Source organism: Bubalus bubalis, chromosome 8, assembly GCF_019923935.1.
Source record: "Bubalus bubalis isolate 160015118507 breed Murrah chromosome 8, NDDB_SH_1, whole genome shotgun sequence".
Taxonomy (NCBI): Eukaryota; Metazoa; Chordata; class Mammalia; order Artiodactyla; family Bovidae; genus Bubalus; species Bubalus bubalis.
Genome location: NC_059164.1, coordinates 57,757,863 through 57,774,321, shown reverse-complemented (window position 1 = coordinate 57,774,321; position 16,459 = coordinate 57,757,863). Strand labels below are relative to the sequence as shown.

The following is a 16,459-nucleotide window of genomic DNA, read 5'->3' as shown; positions in this document are numbered from 1 at the left end:
TCAGTTGTGAGAGAAATGTAATGGAGCTATGTATTGGTAATAGTCAATACTTTGGCCACCTGATGAGAAGAGCAAACTCATTGGAAAAGACCATTATGTTGGGAAAGACTGAGGGTAGGAGGAGAAGGGGACAACAGAGGATGAGATGCTTGGATGGCATCACCGACTCAATGGACATGAGTTTGAGTAAGCTTTGGGAGTTGGTGATGGACAGGGAAGCCTGGCGTGCTGCAGTTCATGGGGTCGCAAAGAGTCAGACACGACTGAGTGACTGAGCTGAACTGATAATGTCCAGAAGATGTAGATTGAGGTAACTTTGAGAAAGTTGCTGGTTTTTTCTCTTCTTTAGGAAAAAAATAGATGGACACATCCTTTTTGGATTGGGAAAAAATATAATTATGTGGTATGTGTGTTTGTTGACATAAAGCGTTCTCTGTGCCTTTCTTCTGTGTTTTTCAGCTCCTGCCTCATGAAAGGAAAATTGGGAAATCAAGATAAGGAGACTATCCTGTCTCCACCCCCACTCTCAAATGCTCACCTGAGGGAGAGACACAGAATAGCCATACTTGTCTTTGAGATGCAAAAGAAGCTACCAGGACTCTAACTTCAAGGAGAGCCCAAGAACTGGGGCAGAAAAATGCCAAATGTTTAACAGGTAAGAGCCTTATAGTAACACTTTGAATATTTTGAATACTTCCCAGAAGAAGATACAGTGTCTCCCCTTTAAATTAAAGAGGGACTTTTACTATTTACAGAGAAGAACCATTAGCCAATAAAATCCATGGAATCTGCTAGCATTCTAGGTGCAGATGAGAACGCCAGGTTGAAGTGTTGACTTCAAATATAAAAGTGCTCTTTTTGCAGAGGATAATGGCTGGTTGTTTTATTTCACACACAGGTCATGAATGGAAATTGAATTTACAATAAGGTATGAGGTTTTGGAATAAGTTACAGAGAAGAATTTCTGGAGCACTTCACTGTTACAAATCAGAATACGTTGCTAGTGGAGAAACAATGCTATTTCTTTGCCAATTTCTATAAAATAATAATTTCTTATTTGCTGTGATCTAAGTATGATTCCAGAAGTTTTGGTTAGATTTTATTTCAAGTCCTACTAAGAGTCAGACACAACTTAGTGCCCCAGCACAAGCATGAGAGTCCTTTAAAATAATTTTTAATCATTTTAAGTCTCCTTGGAGTAAGTGTTAATGTTCAAGTTTCCCTCCATGAATAAATAACCCTGGTACAGGAATGGTGGCTACTCAAAAAACAATCACAAGGAGGGAATGTGTTGTTTGCATTCAAACACACTTGTGAAAGTGTGTATTTTCCACACATTTTTATTTATCTTTCTCACCCATTAAACTTCTGTGTTAGCAGAGGTATCAGTTAATATATAATATATCATATATATTTATTCTTTTTAGGATCAAATGCAAATAGGTGCTGGGTGAAGAGGGCTGTCAATAAAAAAAAAAAAAAGAACTTTCATGTGTGGATGAAAGGATGCTCAACACAGTGCTGATTACCCTGGAAATCTCTCTTTGCTCTTAAATAGTACATATTAGGGTTTTTTTAGCAATGATATTAAAAAAAAAATGAAAACGGAAACTGGCAAGTAAGAATGGAGAGTGTAATTCAGCTATTCTAGTTCATGTCAGAATTTAGATTCAATATATTTTCAAAGGGATCAAAAAAATAGATGTTCAAAGGGATGTATGTCTAACTCATCTAATATTCCATTAACAGAACTCAGAAAATAATGTATTTACAGGAAACTATCACCCTGCCCTTACATTGGTTCAAACGCATTTCTTTTCATTTTTAGTTTCATAGACAAAAGGTGGCTATCTAATTAGCTACCCAGGGACAACCACAGCCTTTCATTACAATCAAAGTTGATGTGGGCTCATCCAGAGGTTTAGCATACTGCAGGCCCTGTCAATGCTTACAAGGATATTGGATAATTCTCATAGTTAATATAGAAACTAGAGTTGATTTTCTGCTTTGAAATTACATATTAAATTTAAAAGTGAGACTGGCAGAGTAATGAAAAACTAGACACATAAGAGAAGTAAACAAATGATTATGTACAGTCAGGAAAACACTACTTAAACATTACAGTCTAGCCAGTCATGATCTGAAGGAACAGTATAGAAATGAGATTGTCACCATTTCATAAAATTCATTGTTTAAATTTAAATCTTGAATGATCTAATACTTTTAGTTTCTCTAGCCTCTGTGCTTCGTTATTAAAATGAAGCTCTAATTATAAATCTTTACTATGTCCTTGGGAGTTAATTCAGTAGTGACATCATGAATTCATTATATATACTATGATGCTTTATTGCATTTATAGTCTGGAAAAATTAATTTTTTTTTGTGGAAGGAGACCATGTTTCAAAATCATAGGTCAATTCTAGGTCTTTTGAATTGGGTCAACCATATTTTATTATTTTCATCAAGATTGCCTCATATGTAAACAAAATGAAAATTCCCAAAACTAAGTCCTGTTTAGTCTGAATATATGAGACATACATGACCCATATTACTAAACATTTAAAAGTTTGTACCAGAATCAAATATTTCCATTGTAGAATCTTCTCTGCCTCTTAGCTTAGTTTTAGAGATGAATTGTCTGGTTGTGTATAGAAACTAATGAAATGCATCTGCTCTCGATAATCATATGCAAAAGGAAATGGCAACCCACTTCAATATTCTTGCCTGGAGAATCCCATGGACAGGGGAGCCTGGCAGGCTACAGTCCATGGGGATCACAAAGAGCCGGACAGGACTGAGCGACTAACACGCACAGATAACCATAGGTAGCGTCTTGCTGCTACACTTTTATTCAAATGCATTCTTGTCTCCTTTGACTATCATGAAGATGAGGCAGGAAGAGAGGAAAGACTGAGGAGGCGAGAGAAAGAGAGACAACTTTGCCTGCGAGTGCCCTTATTATAACCCAAACCTTCTTCAGTCCACTCTGGCTGGCATCACTGTTGATTTTACCTGCAGCTGATGCCTCAATTAAGTTCATCCTCACTAATTAGGGCAGATAGGTGGAGTTAGAACCAGTTTCTGAGTAATTGGGGTGAGTTCTGGATATCTGAGTGTTCACTGAAAGTGAGCTTGCTTTACTTAAGACCTTTCAACCTAGTCTGCATAATTGTATAACCATTTTTAAAAGAAATTGGACAGTTTAGAAAGAAACAGCACAGAAAGAGTTCAGACAGTTTGCCTCTTGCCCAGCCCTCTTCATTTGAAGACTTGCAAGGGTCTGCTCCTCTAATAAGCTTTGTGAACCCTTTGCTCTGGACGAAGTGAGGGAAGAGCTATTCTTCCGAACAATACCAAACACCCTAGGCACTACCTAGAGACCACCTTTCAAAGTTGCCACCTACCTGGACTCCCTCTACTTTATTCTCCAAGCCTTCTTTCCCAACACTCTTTATTCCCTTTTCTATCTTAAAAACGTATTAAGCACCTACTTTGTGTCAGTCGCTGTGCTGCATGCTGGAGAAGTCAAGGTAAAAATTGCCATTCTTATCTCAAGTAAGTCTGAGATGAGTGTGGAAGACAGAGATTAATACTTCACCAGGCAAATTGCCCTTATGCTGGTCTTCCCTGTGCTAAGGGAGGTCAGAGAAGAAAGATGTGATTCTGCTTTTGGAGCTGGTGTCATTAATAAACCAGATTTGTTTTGCCTGATGTGCAGCAAGTCAGAATGCTGAGACCCTGTTTGCAGCAAAGAGAGAGGGTTTACCCACAAGACAGGCAAGTAAGGAGATAGGAAAACGAGTCTTATACCTGTCTCCCTAAAAGCTCAGGATCCTTATAGGATAAGTAATAAAGTGGCAGGGCTAGCATGCGGAGCATGGGGAAAGGTAATTGGAAAATGTGTGGTTGTCATCATTCTACACAAGTGTAGCTAAATTCAGGCCTCTGGACATGAAAAATGGAGGTGTTTAGGAAGATCTGAGGGTAGGGTTTTCAGCCTTCAGTGGTCAAATGGTTATTTAGTGTACACTACTTGAAAGGTCACTGGTCCTATTCAGCATAGCCACCTCAGATTGAACTAGACACAACTAACTTCAACTTCTTGGAAAACTTTGGTGAACATTTTATTGTTCAGGCTATGCTGTCTAAAGGACATACAGTTCTTAAAACAACCTTGATTTAGTGAAGACAGGTTATACAGATTTGGGTAGTTATTAACTCGGGTTTGCCTGGTGGCTCAGTGGTAAAAGAATCTGCCTGCCAATGTAGGAGACTCGGGTTTGATCCCTGTGGCAAGAACATCCCCTGGAGAAGGAAATGGTAACCCACTCCAGTATTCTTGCTTGGGAAATCCCGTGAACAGAGGAGCTTGGAGGGCTACAGTCCATGGGGTCACAAAAGATTCAAACAAGACTTAGCTACTAGAACAAATTATTAGCTAATAATTACCCTTGGTTTTAGTGTGTCAGGGGTGGGTGAAGAGAGAGTGGTTAAAGGCAATGCTAACTTGCTAAAACCCTTTCTCTGGCTTCCAGTTGAATGTGGTTTATGATCTAAATATTTTGGTTATAGCCAGAGGCCCCCCATGATCTTCCCTCATCTAGAGCATCCCTGCCTGGCCCACCCTCTCTTGAGTTCTCTAATGCTCTGAGCTCTTTCCTTGTTCAGAGCCATCGCACGTGTTTCTCCCTCTTCAAGGAAAACGCTTGTGCCTATTTGTCCAGCTTAATGCCCAGACGTACTTCAGACTTCATCTTTCATGTTATTTTATTCAGAGCCTTTCTCTGTCCCTCCAATTTATTACCTTTCCTCACCATTGCACTTTCTGGCCTTGATCTCCTGAGTGCTTACCACAGGTTATAATTATGTGCTTTATTCATTTTTATCAAGAGCTGTGCAGTTCAAAATAATAGCCATTAGGCACATGAAGCTGTTGGGCACCTGGACTATGGCTCGTCTGAATTGAGATGTGCTGTACGTGTGGAATACACTTTGACAACTTAGTACGAAAAGAGAGCATGAACTGTCTCATTAATATTTAATACTAGTTACAGATTGAAATAGTGATATGTTGTGTTAAATAAAATGCTATTAGATTAACTTTACCTTTTTTAAGGTAGTTACTAGAAGATTTGGGCTTCCCTGGTGGCTCAGAGGTTAAAGTGTCTGCCTGCAATGCGGGAGACCTGGGTTCGATCCCTGGGTTGGAAAGATTCCCTGGAGAAGGAAATGGCAACCTACTCCAGTATTCTTGCCTGGAGAATCCCATGGACAGAGGAGCCTGGCAGGCTACAGTCCACGGGGTCGCAAAGAGTCAGACATGACTGAGCGACTTCACTTTCACTTTCACTAGAAGATTTAACATAAACATGGTCTTTCTTGTCCTTTCCATTTCTGTCTTGGGACTCCTTTCTCATCCTTTGATTCTCAACTTGAGTAACTTCTGAGGGGAAGATTTCCCTGTAGGATCATCCTGCACCCAGCTGCTTCTGTGCAGGATTCCTCCAGTATTTTGTTTTGTTTTCTTTCAGAGCATTTCCATTTGTGTGACCATCTGATTTCTCTCTGGTGCTTCAGCTAGACTCCTGGCAGCATCTGTGTCTGTTTCTCTCATGACTTCACCGCCATATCCTCTTGACACATGTTTAGTATTAAATATACTTGGTGAAAGAAGTATTTACTTGGTGAAATACTTAGTATTACTTAGTGTATACTTGGTGAAAAAGGTAAGCAGTCGAATAAATGAATCTGGAGCTTGGGAGGCAGGTTGTAGCCTTGAAGTTCAGATTCACACCAGGACAGCACTTTGCTGGATGACAGTGGAAACAGTGTCAGACTTTATTTTTTTGGGCTCCAAAATCACTGCAGATGGTGACTGCAGCCATGAAATTAAAAGACGCTTACTCCTTGGAAGGAAAGTTATGACCAACCTAGATAGCATATTCAAAAGCAGAGATATTACTTTGCCAACAAAGGTTCGTCTAGTGAAGGCTATGGTTTTTCCTGTGGTCATGTATGAATGTGAGAGTTGGGCTGTGAAGAAGGCTGAGCACCGAAGAATTGATGCTTAGGAACTGTGGTGTTGGAGAAGACTCTTGAGAGTCCCTTGGACTGCAAGGAGATCCAACCAGTCCATTCTGAAGGAGATCAGCCCTGGGATTTCTTTGAAAGGAATGATGCTAAAGCTGAAACTCCAGTACTTTGGCCACCTCATGCGAAGAGTTGACTCATTGGAAAAGACTCTGATGCTGGGAGGGATTGGGGGCAGGGGGAGAAGGGGACGACAGAGGATGAGATGGCTGGATGGCATCACTGACTCAATGGACATGAGTCTGAGTGAACTCCAGGAGTTGGTGATGGACAGGGAGGCCTGGCATCCTGCAATTCATGGGGTCGCAAAGAGTCAGACACGACTGCGTGACTGAACTGAACTGATCTTAACTGAACCTGAATACTCTGTGTTCCTTTGCTTCAAGAGCTTGCATGATCACCTGCACTGCCAAAACTCCCCTCTAGGGGGTGGCAATAACAGAATTCACTTCCCTGCCCTGTGGCCCACCCAGATACCTCCTCTGTTTTTCCAGTTTGATTTTCTAATGAACCAAGCTGAATTTTGCAAGTATTACATGTTGAGAATGAAAAACAGGTATTTGGGCAGGTTTAGTGAAGGATGACAGAGAAGGCAATGGCACCCCACTCCAGTACTTTTGCCTAGAAAATCCCATGGATGGAGGAGCCTGGTAGGCTGCAGTCCATGGGGTCACTAGAGTCGGACACGACTGAGCGACTTCACTTTCACTTTTCACTCTCATGCATTGGAGAAGGAAATGGCAACCCACTCCAGTGTTCTTGCCTGGAGAATTCCAGGGACAGGAAGCCTGGTGGGCTGCCATCTATGGGTTGCACAGAGTCGGACACGACTGAAGCGACTTAGCAGCAGCAGCAGCAGCAGTGAAGGATGAAATAGAATATTTGGGCATCTTAAGGGTCTCAATTTTGATTTTTTTTTTAAACTTTTCATTTGTAGGTAATTCACGAACTATGTCAATGAACTGAAGAATTACTGCAGAATCCAGTCATCCAGAAAGTTCACATTAGAAGAATCAGCATTAGAAATGCTGTAGAATATATAAATATGTGAAAGTAGAGCCTACCAAAAAAAAATATTTATCATCAATAACTTATGTGATTCTTCTATTAACTGTTCAGTGGATTTTCACTTCTCAAGTCTTAGTCAATGTGAATTATATACATTTCAAGCTCTGTGATGCTTTATCTGGTTAGCTTTGTCTTTAAACACTAAGCAGCTGGTTTTGAGAGCTGAATTTTTTAACACTCAACATCCAAACTGAAGAGGCAACTGCTGTTTGCTATGCATGGGGTATCTATATTCAATGATAAATCTGGGTTTAAACTTTAATGTGACACTTCATAAATAAATAGGGAAAACTGCATAATTATCCCAAACATGTGTACTTGCCTGAGTAATACTTTAACACGTGAAACCTGGCTGCAATCTGTACAAAGAATATCTTTAAAATTTTAATGTGGCACCTCATGGATGGAAAAGTTACCATTATAATGTTGTTAAAATTGTAGTTTTTTCCTGTTGATTGGAAAATAATTCTAATTAGACCAATGATAATGTTGAGTGTGTGCATGCTCAGTCACTAAGTCAAGTTTGACTCTGTGACCCCATGGACTGGAGCCCACCAGGCTCCTCTGTACGTGGGATTCTCCAGGCAAGAATACTGGAGGGGGTATTTCCTCCTTCAGAGGATCTTCCTGACCCAGTAATCCAACCTGTGTCTCCTGATTTGACAGGTAGATTCTTAACCTGTTCATCACCTGGGAAGCCCAATGTTAGGTACAAGTTATCTATACAAAAAAGGAAAACTAAAGATCTTGTACTTCTTTTAGCTCACCAAAAAGTAGTGCTCCTTGAATGTGGGAAAGAATAACCAAATAACCTCATGGATAAGTCAACCCAATTCAGTATGGTTGTTGCCAAAAAAAAAAAAAAAAAAGGACACCTTATTACTAACATTAATGATTGTTCAACAATATAAGCAATAATATTGTAAGATTTTTTTTTTACACTGTGCAACTCATCTTTGTTCTGTGGAATATCTCTTATTTGTATTTATTTAGATCTCTCCCTCTTCTGATCACAGAAATGAATCCCCTAGCTATTGTGGTAGGCATTAACCTTGAAGGAGTCTGGGATCTAACAGAATTTTTCAGCTCTTGCGCATGTGACTAATCCAAGAAATGGGCAGGTAATCCAAGTTTGGGCAATACAATTCATTTACTGTGACTTTTCAAGGTCAAGTTAGGAAAAGAGAGCCTTTTCTCTCTCTCTAGTCACAAGCTCTAGGAGCTTGAGGCAGATAAACCTAGGGCTGTGTGGGGCTTGTTTGTTTGTTTGTTTTTGGCCACATGAAGAAACTAATCTGAGGGAAAGAAGCTGGTAGGAAGATTTGAGAGATAGAATATACAACCAAAGAGGTCTGAGTCCTTGGATTTGGGTCCAGAGGTCAGGTCCACATATGTCTTTTCAACCCATCAGCAGATGGGTTATATGAGCCAATAAATTTGCTGTTGTCCATTGTGGCTGGTTCACTTGGGGATTCAGTCATTTGAAACAAGAAACATCATGACTGATACATCCCATTAATGAGGCAGCGACTCAATAAAAAAATGAAAGGCCACTACTTTTAGTATCCTTAAATCCAAATATACATAATGTGGCTTTCACCATCATTCTGTTTCTTTCAAATGAGTTTAGTTTCCTCAAAAACAAAACCTTCTATAGGATTTCAATGAAGTAATCAAGTAGTTGCTGACATTTTTATTATGAGAAGTTCAGTTTAAAAAACATTTAAAAATAACATTTTATTCAAACTAATCTCTAAAATGGACCTCCTAGTAGGCAATCAGGACTGTCAAAGATAAATATTACACTGTTGATGTAAAGTGGAATTTACATCTGAATATTCTGCCGTGAGTTGCCAAAAGCATTTGTCATGATGTTTTTCAAACCCTATCACCCTGAAGCAGCAGTGTCATCTGTCTTTGCTTATAGCAATTTCCATGCAGTGACATTAAGAGCAAACTTAATTGACAGTCAGTAGGAACCCAAGGGCAGTACGCATGATCAATTATCTAAATATGCTGGCGGTTACCGAAGAGAATGGAGTCCATGAATCTCATATAACAAGGTTTACATGTAAAAAGATTTGTGTTCTTTGGTGGCATAGTGCTATCACCTGAACCTGAGTTATTTTTATTTCAAGTATTATATATATTAAATGAAAGTTCAATAAGCTTTCCCCCATTTGAAATTTTGAGAACTTTGCTGGTGCAAACTATCCCTGAATAGAATTACAAATATGAATAGCAATAGATAGTGCCTATCTGTCAGCTCTTTTCTGAGTATTACGCTTTTGATAGAAGATTCGTGAAGTCTCCATCCTTTAACTGTTCTCACAGCTTCTGTCACTGTACTGTCACAATTACATTTGGGGAAAGAGAGAGCCTCTACAGTAGGGATTGGATTCTGGCATCCTTTTTTCTCGATTCTAAAGTTACTATATATCAAGTTTTTGCTTTAAGAAGTCATTTGTAATAGAGATAATTAATTCATTTTACCAAAGTGCTATTTTGAAAAAAAAAAAAAAAAGATTGATAAGTGTTCTGGGAAGAGCTTGCATTTTACGTGAAGAATTCTAGATATTCAAAACCCTACCCTGGTCATAAGGCTTTGGGGTTTGGAATCAGAAAGACTTAGGTTTGAATCTCAATGTTGCTTTTTACCTTCTGTGTAACCATAGGCAAGTTTCTTAACTTTAATTTCTTCATGTGTAAACTAAATGATGATAATATTAATACCGCCCTTATAAGATTGTTCTGAGAATTAAATAAGATAATGTTTGAAAAGAGCTTAGTAAAGGACTAAGCACAAAATAATCATTCAATGCATTGTATTCCTTTAAAAATTGTTGCATTTTTCCCCAAAATTAAATGTAGATCAATATTCTGATGAGAACTGATTTCAATGGTTTGAAGTGTTTTAAAGTCCTTTTGGATATGTGTCTTATAAGATATGATGACAGAATTTGTGACTAGCAAGACATAATTTGTGTATATCATAGTTAAGCTTCCTTTCTTCTTTTTATCATTGTTTGTCATGGTCCCAGAGGTGGTGATAAACAATTTAGAATTTCTGATAGTCTGATAAAACTAGTGCTTGTTACAAATTGTACATCTTTATTATCTTGAATAGTCATGTTAGGCACTGTGGAAGTAATATGGCATGGACCTTGTCCCAAAGAGCTTAAAATCTGGGAGAAGTCTTGAGTCAGGCACACATATAGCCACAGTGGATTTATGTTCGATAGGAATATGGTTTCTTCCTCCTGTTGGAACAAGGAATATTGTTTTAATTTTCACAGTAATCATCTTTTGACCACAAAGAAAATTAGACAGGATAAAACAGTAGGGCTCAGAAGGAATTTAAGGAATTTCTAAGTCTTGAAGGAATCTAAGTCTTCCTTGATATCTTCCTTGATATCAGAGAGAAATGAAAAGTTCTGTGGAAGTTCAGGAGCAGGAGAGATTTACTTTCAGCTGTGGGCAGGAAAGACTAAGTCGTTGTTCTGGAACAATAGTCCTCAATCTTGATTGGACATCAGAATCACCTGAAAAGTTTTAAAACTCAAAAACCAATGTCTGTGCCCTCCCCCAGACCAGTTAAATCAGAAACTCTGGGAAAGTGTCCCAGGCTTAAGTAATTTAAAAAATCTCCCCAAGTGATTATAATATATAATTACTTTTGAGAACAGGTGTCCTAAAAGTAGAAGCAGTCATTTAGCTGATCGATTGAAATAGGGGTTAGTGGAGGTTCCCAGTGGAAATACTAATGCTCACAAAGTTAAGACCAGGAGATGGAGCAGAGCACATGGAGAATGGTGAGTGGCATGGTCTGGTTGGAGTGTAAAGAATGTTCATGTCTTAAGGCTGTGTTGAGTACAAATTATAGGGAAGTAGGACTTTAGTGTAACAGTGTTTAGCTGTTATTTTATAAGACAAAAAGAGAACCATAATGACAAGATCAGATTTGTATTTTAGGGAGACAGTGTGAGTAATCTGCACTATGTCATCCTGCTGATCATTGCTTGATTGGACATCCATGACTGTCTTCTTCCTGGTGGAAACATGTCTTTGTTTAGGTATCCCAGACGGCCCTCACATGACTTGAGGGAATATAATTCTATTTGCCTTCATCCTGGAATGGATTCTCATTAGTTAAATAGCTAAACAAACAAATAAACAAACCACATAGCTTTCATCTGGAACTCTTTAGACTCCAGGGACAAGCTTATGAGTAAAATGGACTCAGTCAGATGAAAGAAGGATTTGTGTTCGATAGGAATATGGTTTCTTCCTCCTGCTGGAACAACATTGTTTTAATTTTCACAGTAATCATCTTTTGACCACAAAGAAAATTAGACTTAGGATAAAATAGTAGGGCTCAGAAGGAATTTAAAGAATTTCTAAGTCTTGAAGGAATCTAAGTCTTCCTTGATATCTTTGGGCTGTGGATTAGGTTCTACTTCACTCTTCTTCCCTTTCCTCCATACTGCCCCTGGATTGGAGTTGCATACAATAATAATTTCTTACGGTTTAAGATAGTTTGAGGCAAGGTTGTTTTTTTTTTTTTTAACAATCACAATCACTATTACTGATCCAAGGGAGTTTGGGTGGAAAGAAAGAAGAATGTGTTCAAAGTTTAAAATTGATGAGGAGAATGAGAGTGCCATTAATAGAAATCACAATGCTGAGAGGAAGAAGAGGGAATATTGGTTCTTGTCATGTGTTTTAGGAGCAGCTGGCAAGTAGGCACAAGTGTCCAATAGACTTCTGATTATGCTGCCCTGAGTTTCAGAAGACAGGAGGAGACTAGAGAAACATATTTGAGAAACAACTGTATAGGAATATCTGGAATATTTAAAAAGTAATTGAGAATCCCAAGGGATTCCCAGGTGGCACAGTGGTAAAGAATCCTCCTGCCAGTGAAGAAGACATAGAAGACACAGCTTGAATCCCTGAGTCAGGAAGATCCCTTAGTGATGGGACCAGATGCCATGATCTTAGTTTTCTGAATGTTGAACTTTAAGACAACTTTTTCACTCTCCTCTTTCACTTTAATCAATAGGCTCTTTAGTTCTTCTTTGCTTTCTGCCGTAAGGGTGGTGTCATCTGTATATCTTCAGTAATTAATATTTCTCCCAGAAATCTTGATTCCAGCTTGTGCTTCATCCAGCCCAGCATTTCGCATGACGTACTCTGCATATAAATTAAATAAGCAGGGTGACAATATACAGCCTTAATGTACTCCTTTTCCTATTTGGAACCAGTCTGTTTTTCCATGTCCATTTCTAACTGTTGTTTCTTGACCTGCATACAGATTTCTCAGGAGGCAGGTGAGGTGGTCTGTTATACTACTCTTGAAGCTACAGTTTTTCTTAAAAATTGATTTTTTAGATTTTAGCCTGTACCTCTTCAATCACAGTGCCTCACACTCAGTGCAAGGGTCTAAATCAACAAAGAGATGGGAGAGGGATTGAGGAGTTAGTTTTTAATGGGGACAGAGTTTCAATTTAGGAATGTGAAACATCCAGGAGATGGTTGATCATGAGAAGTGCACAACAATGTGAATGTGCTTAGTGCCCCTGAACTGTACAGTTTAATACAGTTAAAATCATATGTTTTATATTATGTGACTTTTACCACAATAAAAAATGTTAAAAAAAGATCAACCAAAGAAACCAAACTATGTCTTCCAGTTTCCCTTATTTCCCCCTAGTCCCTGCTCCATCAAAAAACATTAATCCTTTTTTTTTTTTGAATGAACAAATACTCATTCATGAAAGTTATTACAAACAGGTACAGGGTTCTGAGGGTTAGTTAAGCAGAAGAAAGGGTCTGCCTTTCTTTTCATATTAATGGCTGATTTTACTGGAGTGATTAGTTTCCAAAATGGCCCCAAATAATCCCAGCCTTCTGCAGTTCCTCCCGTGTTGTATCAGGGATGGGATTATGTGACCAAGAGCATTTGGTGGGTTCACTTCCCACTATAGGGTTCAATTCTATGATTAGGTTATAAAAGACTGTGGCTTCCATCTTAAGTTTTCAAAGTTAAGAAAAGAGAGGGGAGTAGAGACATGGAAACAAGATATGCAACTGTTTTTTGAATAGTTAGTTGTAATATTGAGGGAGATTAAATTTAGGGAAAATGGGGTAGAATAAAATATATATCTTATGATTATCACTTAAAATTTTATTTTACATTATTTTATTTGTGATATGTTGAAATTGAACTACTCAAGCTATTTTACATTTGAAATCAGAAACAAAGTAATCCTACTACAAAACACATTCAGATATGAATTATGTATAAATATGTATAATTTTGTATATTATACATATTTGTATTACAAATTTGTATTACAAATGTTATACATATGTATATGTATAACATATACATATTATACAAATTTGTAAATTATGTATCAATATGAACATCAGATCAGATCAGTCGCTCAGTCGTGTCCGACTCTTTGCGACCCCATGAATCGCAGCACGCCAGGCCTCCCTGTCCATCACCAACTCCTGGAGTTCACTCAGACTCACATCCATCGAGTCAGTGATGCCATCCAGCCATCTCATCCTCTGTCGTCCCCTTCTCCCCCTGCCCCCAATCCCTCCCAGCATCAGAGTCTTTTCCAATGAGTCAAGTCTTCGCATGAGGTGGCCAAAGTACTGGAGTTTCAGCTTTAGCATCATTCCTTCCAAAGAAATCCCAGGGCTGATCTCCTTCAGAATGGACTGGTTGGATCTCCTTGCAGTCCAAGGGACTCTCAAGAGTCTTCTCCAACACCACAGTTCAAAACCATCAATCCTTCGGTGTTCAGCCTTCTTCACAGTCCAACTCTCACATTCATACATGACCACAGGAAAAACCATAGCCTTGACTAGATGAACCTTTGTTGGCAAAGTAATGTCTCTGCTTTTCAGTATGCTATCTAGGTTGGTCATAACTTTCCTTCCAAGGAGTAAGCGTCTTTTAATTTCATGGCTGCAGTCACCATCTGTATTGATTTTGGAGCCCAGAAAAATAAAGTCTGACACTGTTTCCACTGTTTCCCCATCTATTTCGCATGAAGTGGTGGGACCGGATGCCATGATCTTCGTTTTCTGAATGTTGAGCTTTAAGCCAACATTTTCACTTTCATATGAATTAGTGAGGTAAAATCAATAATGCTGTAAAATATTAACTTTGGTATATTTAATGCATATTCCAGTGTTCATTACAATGAAGGCTTCATTACATAGTCCCACTGATTTTAAGGAATAAAATAGTAGATACTACAAGAGTTACTAAAAGCTTTAGAGAAAATGTCTTGAAAATTCATCTGAAAGAGTACTGGTCAAGTATTTGGAAGAAAGTCCTCCAACACGATTTTATATGATGTTTTTCTCATGATTGGACTGGGGTTGTTGGTTCTGGGGAGGAAGAGCACAGGTGTAAAGTACCATTCTCATCATACCATATCAAGAGTATAGCTATTAACTATTAATGTTACTAATGTTGAACATCATTTTTTGAGGTATTTCTGTTCAATCAGAGTTCAGGATTATGTAATCAGAGGCTCATATATTGATGAAAATGCCAGAGCCTAGGAGGAAGAATTTGTTGACAGTTAAATTCAGAGTGCGGAGAAGGCAATGGCACCTCACTCCAATACTCTTGCCTGGAAAATCCCATGGATGGAGGAGCCTGGTGGGCTGCAGTCCATGGGGTCGCTAAGAGTCTGACACAACTGAACGACTTCACTTTCACTTTTCACTCTCATGCATTGGAGAAGGAAATGGCAACCCACTCCAGTGTTCTTGCCTGGAGAATCCCAGGGATGGGGGAGCCTGGTGGGCTGCCGTCTATGGGGTCGCACAGAGTCGGACACAACTGAAGCGACTTAGCAGCAGCAGCAGCAAATTCAGAGTGAGGGCTTTCTGGAGCCTGCTGAATCATGGAGGAAAGAAGGAAACGTTTGGCTAAAAGTTACCACAGACAGGATGCAGTTGCTGTGGGACTACCACCCACCCCTGAGGCAGAGGAAAAGAGGGAGAAATACCTGGCTTCTCCCATTCTCTGAAGCTCTAGCTGCTCTCTATCTCCTACTGGCTGAGCCTACATGGATGCCAGTTAACAAGAGAGGGAGAGTAATACAGTGTTCTTAGTAGGCAGGACAGAGCAAGAGAAGGACAGAGTATGGCTCTAAGCCTCAAATAGGCAAAAGACTGGTACTGCATGTAAAATAATGTGGTTTGTGTCATAAAATAAGGGTGAATAATTTATGATAGGGGCTTCCCTTTTGGCTCAGAAACAGAGAGAAAGATTAATTTCCATTGGGTGAGAGTTCAGCTGATAAATGGCCTTAGAGAACAATGTTTTTACAAATGAATGAGGGCTGATCTGAGAACAGAGAGAGCAAATTTGATTATAAATATTGGTAATTCAGTCACTCAGTCATGCCTGAATCTTTGTGACCTCATGGACTGCAGCACTCCTGGCTTCCCTGTCCTTCACTATCACCCAGAGTTTTCACATACTCGTGTCCATTGAGTTGATGATGCCATCCAACCATCTCATCCTCTGTTGCCTCTTTCTCCTCCTGCCCTCAGCCTTTCCCAGCATCAGGGACTTTTCCAATGAGGTGGCTCTTCGTATCAAGTGGCCAAAGCATTGGAGCTTCAGCTTTGAATCAGCCCTTCCAATGAATTGTCAGGGTTGAATTCCTTTAGGATTGACTGGTTTGATCTTGCTGTCGAAGGGACTCTCAAGACTATTCTCCAGCACCACAGTTTGAAAGCCTCAATTCATCAGTGCTCAGCCCTTTTTATGATCCAGCTCTCATATCCGTACATGACTGCTAGAAAATCCATAGCTTGGACTACATGGACCATTGTCAGCAAAGTGATGTCTCTGCTTTTTAATACACTGTCTAGGTTTGTCATAGCTTTTTATCTGAGTAGCTAGCATCTTATAAATATAGTTGCCACTAAATTTTTTTTAGGTGTAATTTCACAAACATTTTCTACACAATCTGAGAAGGTAAACTTTGCCCCTCCAAGTTTCTGAGTCCTTGGCATGAGAAGATAGGGATGGATAACTAAAGTTTCTCCTGATTGGTCCATTTAGCATCCTACTCTTCTGATGCTAAACATTACTAGCAATCTGGTTTTAGTAACCCCTATGCCGAAGTCTTTGACTGTGTGGATCACAGAAAAATGTGTAAAATTCTGAAAGAGATAGGGACACCAGACCACCTGACCTGCCTCTTGAGAAACCTATATGCAGGTCAGGAAGCAACAGTTAGAACTGGACATGGAACAA

The 16,459-nt window shown here is 39.2% G+C and overlaps 2 long non-coding RNA genes across 3 annotated transcripts in view; both read left to right on the top strand.

The window, feature by feature from the left end:
• The first annotated feature begins 425 nt into the window (after positions 1 to 425).
• On the top strand, positions 426 to 7,467 carry LOC123334888. The gene is made up of 2 exons (XR_006553080.1): positions 426 to 655; positions 7,028 to 7,467. It is a non-coding gene; the product is annotated as an uncharacterized LOC123334888 (long non-coding RNA).
• A 3,430-nt stretch (positions 7,468 to 10,897) lies between these two features.
• Positions 10,898 to 16,459, top strand: part of LOC123334724 — a 204,860-nt gene continuing 199,298 nt past the window's right edge. For both annotated transcript variants that reach the window (XR_006552791.1, XR_006552789.1), the window contains exon 1: positions 10,898 to 10,970. This is a non-coding gene — a long non-coding RNA (uncharacterized LOC123334724). The remainder of the gene's footprint in view (positions 10,971 to 16,459) is intronic.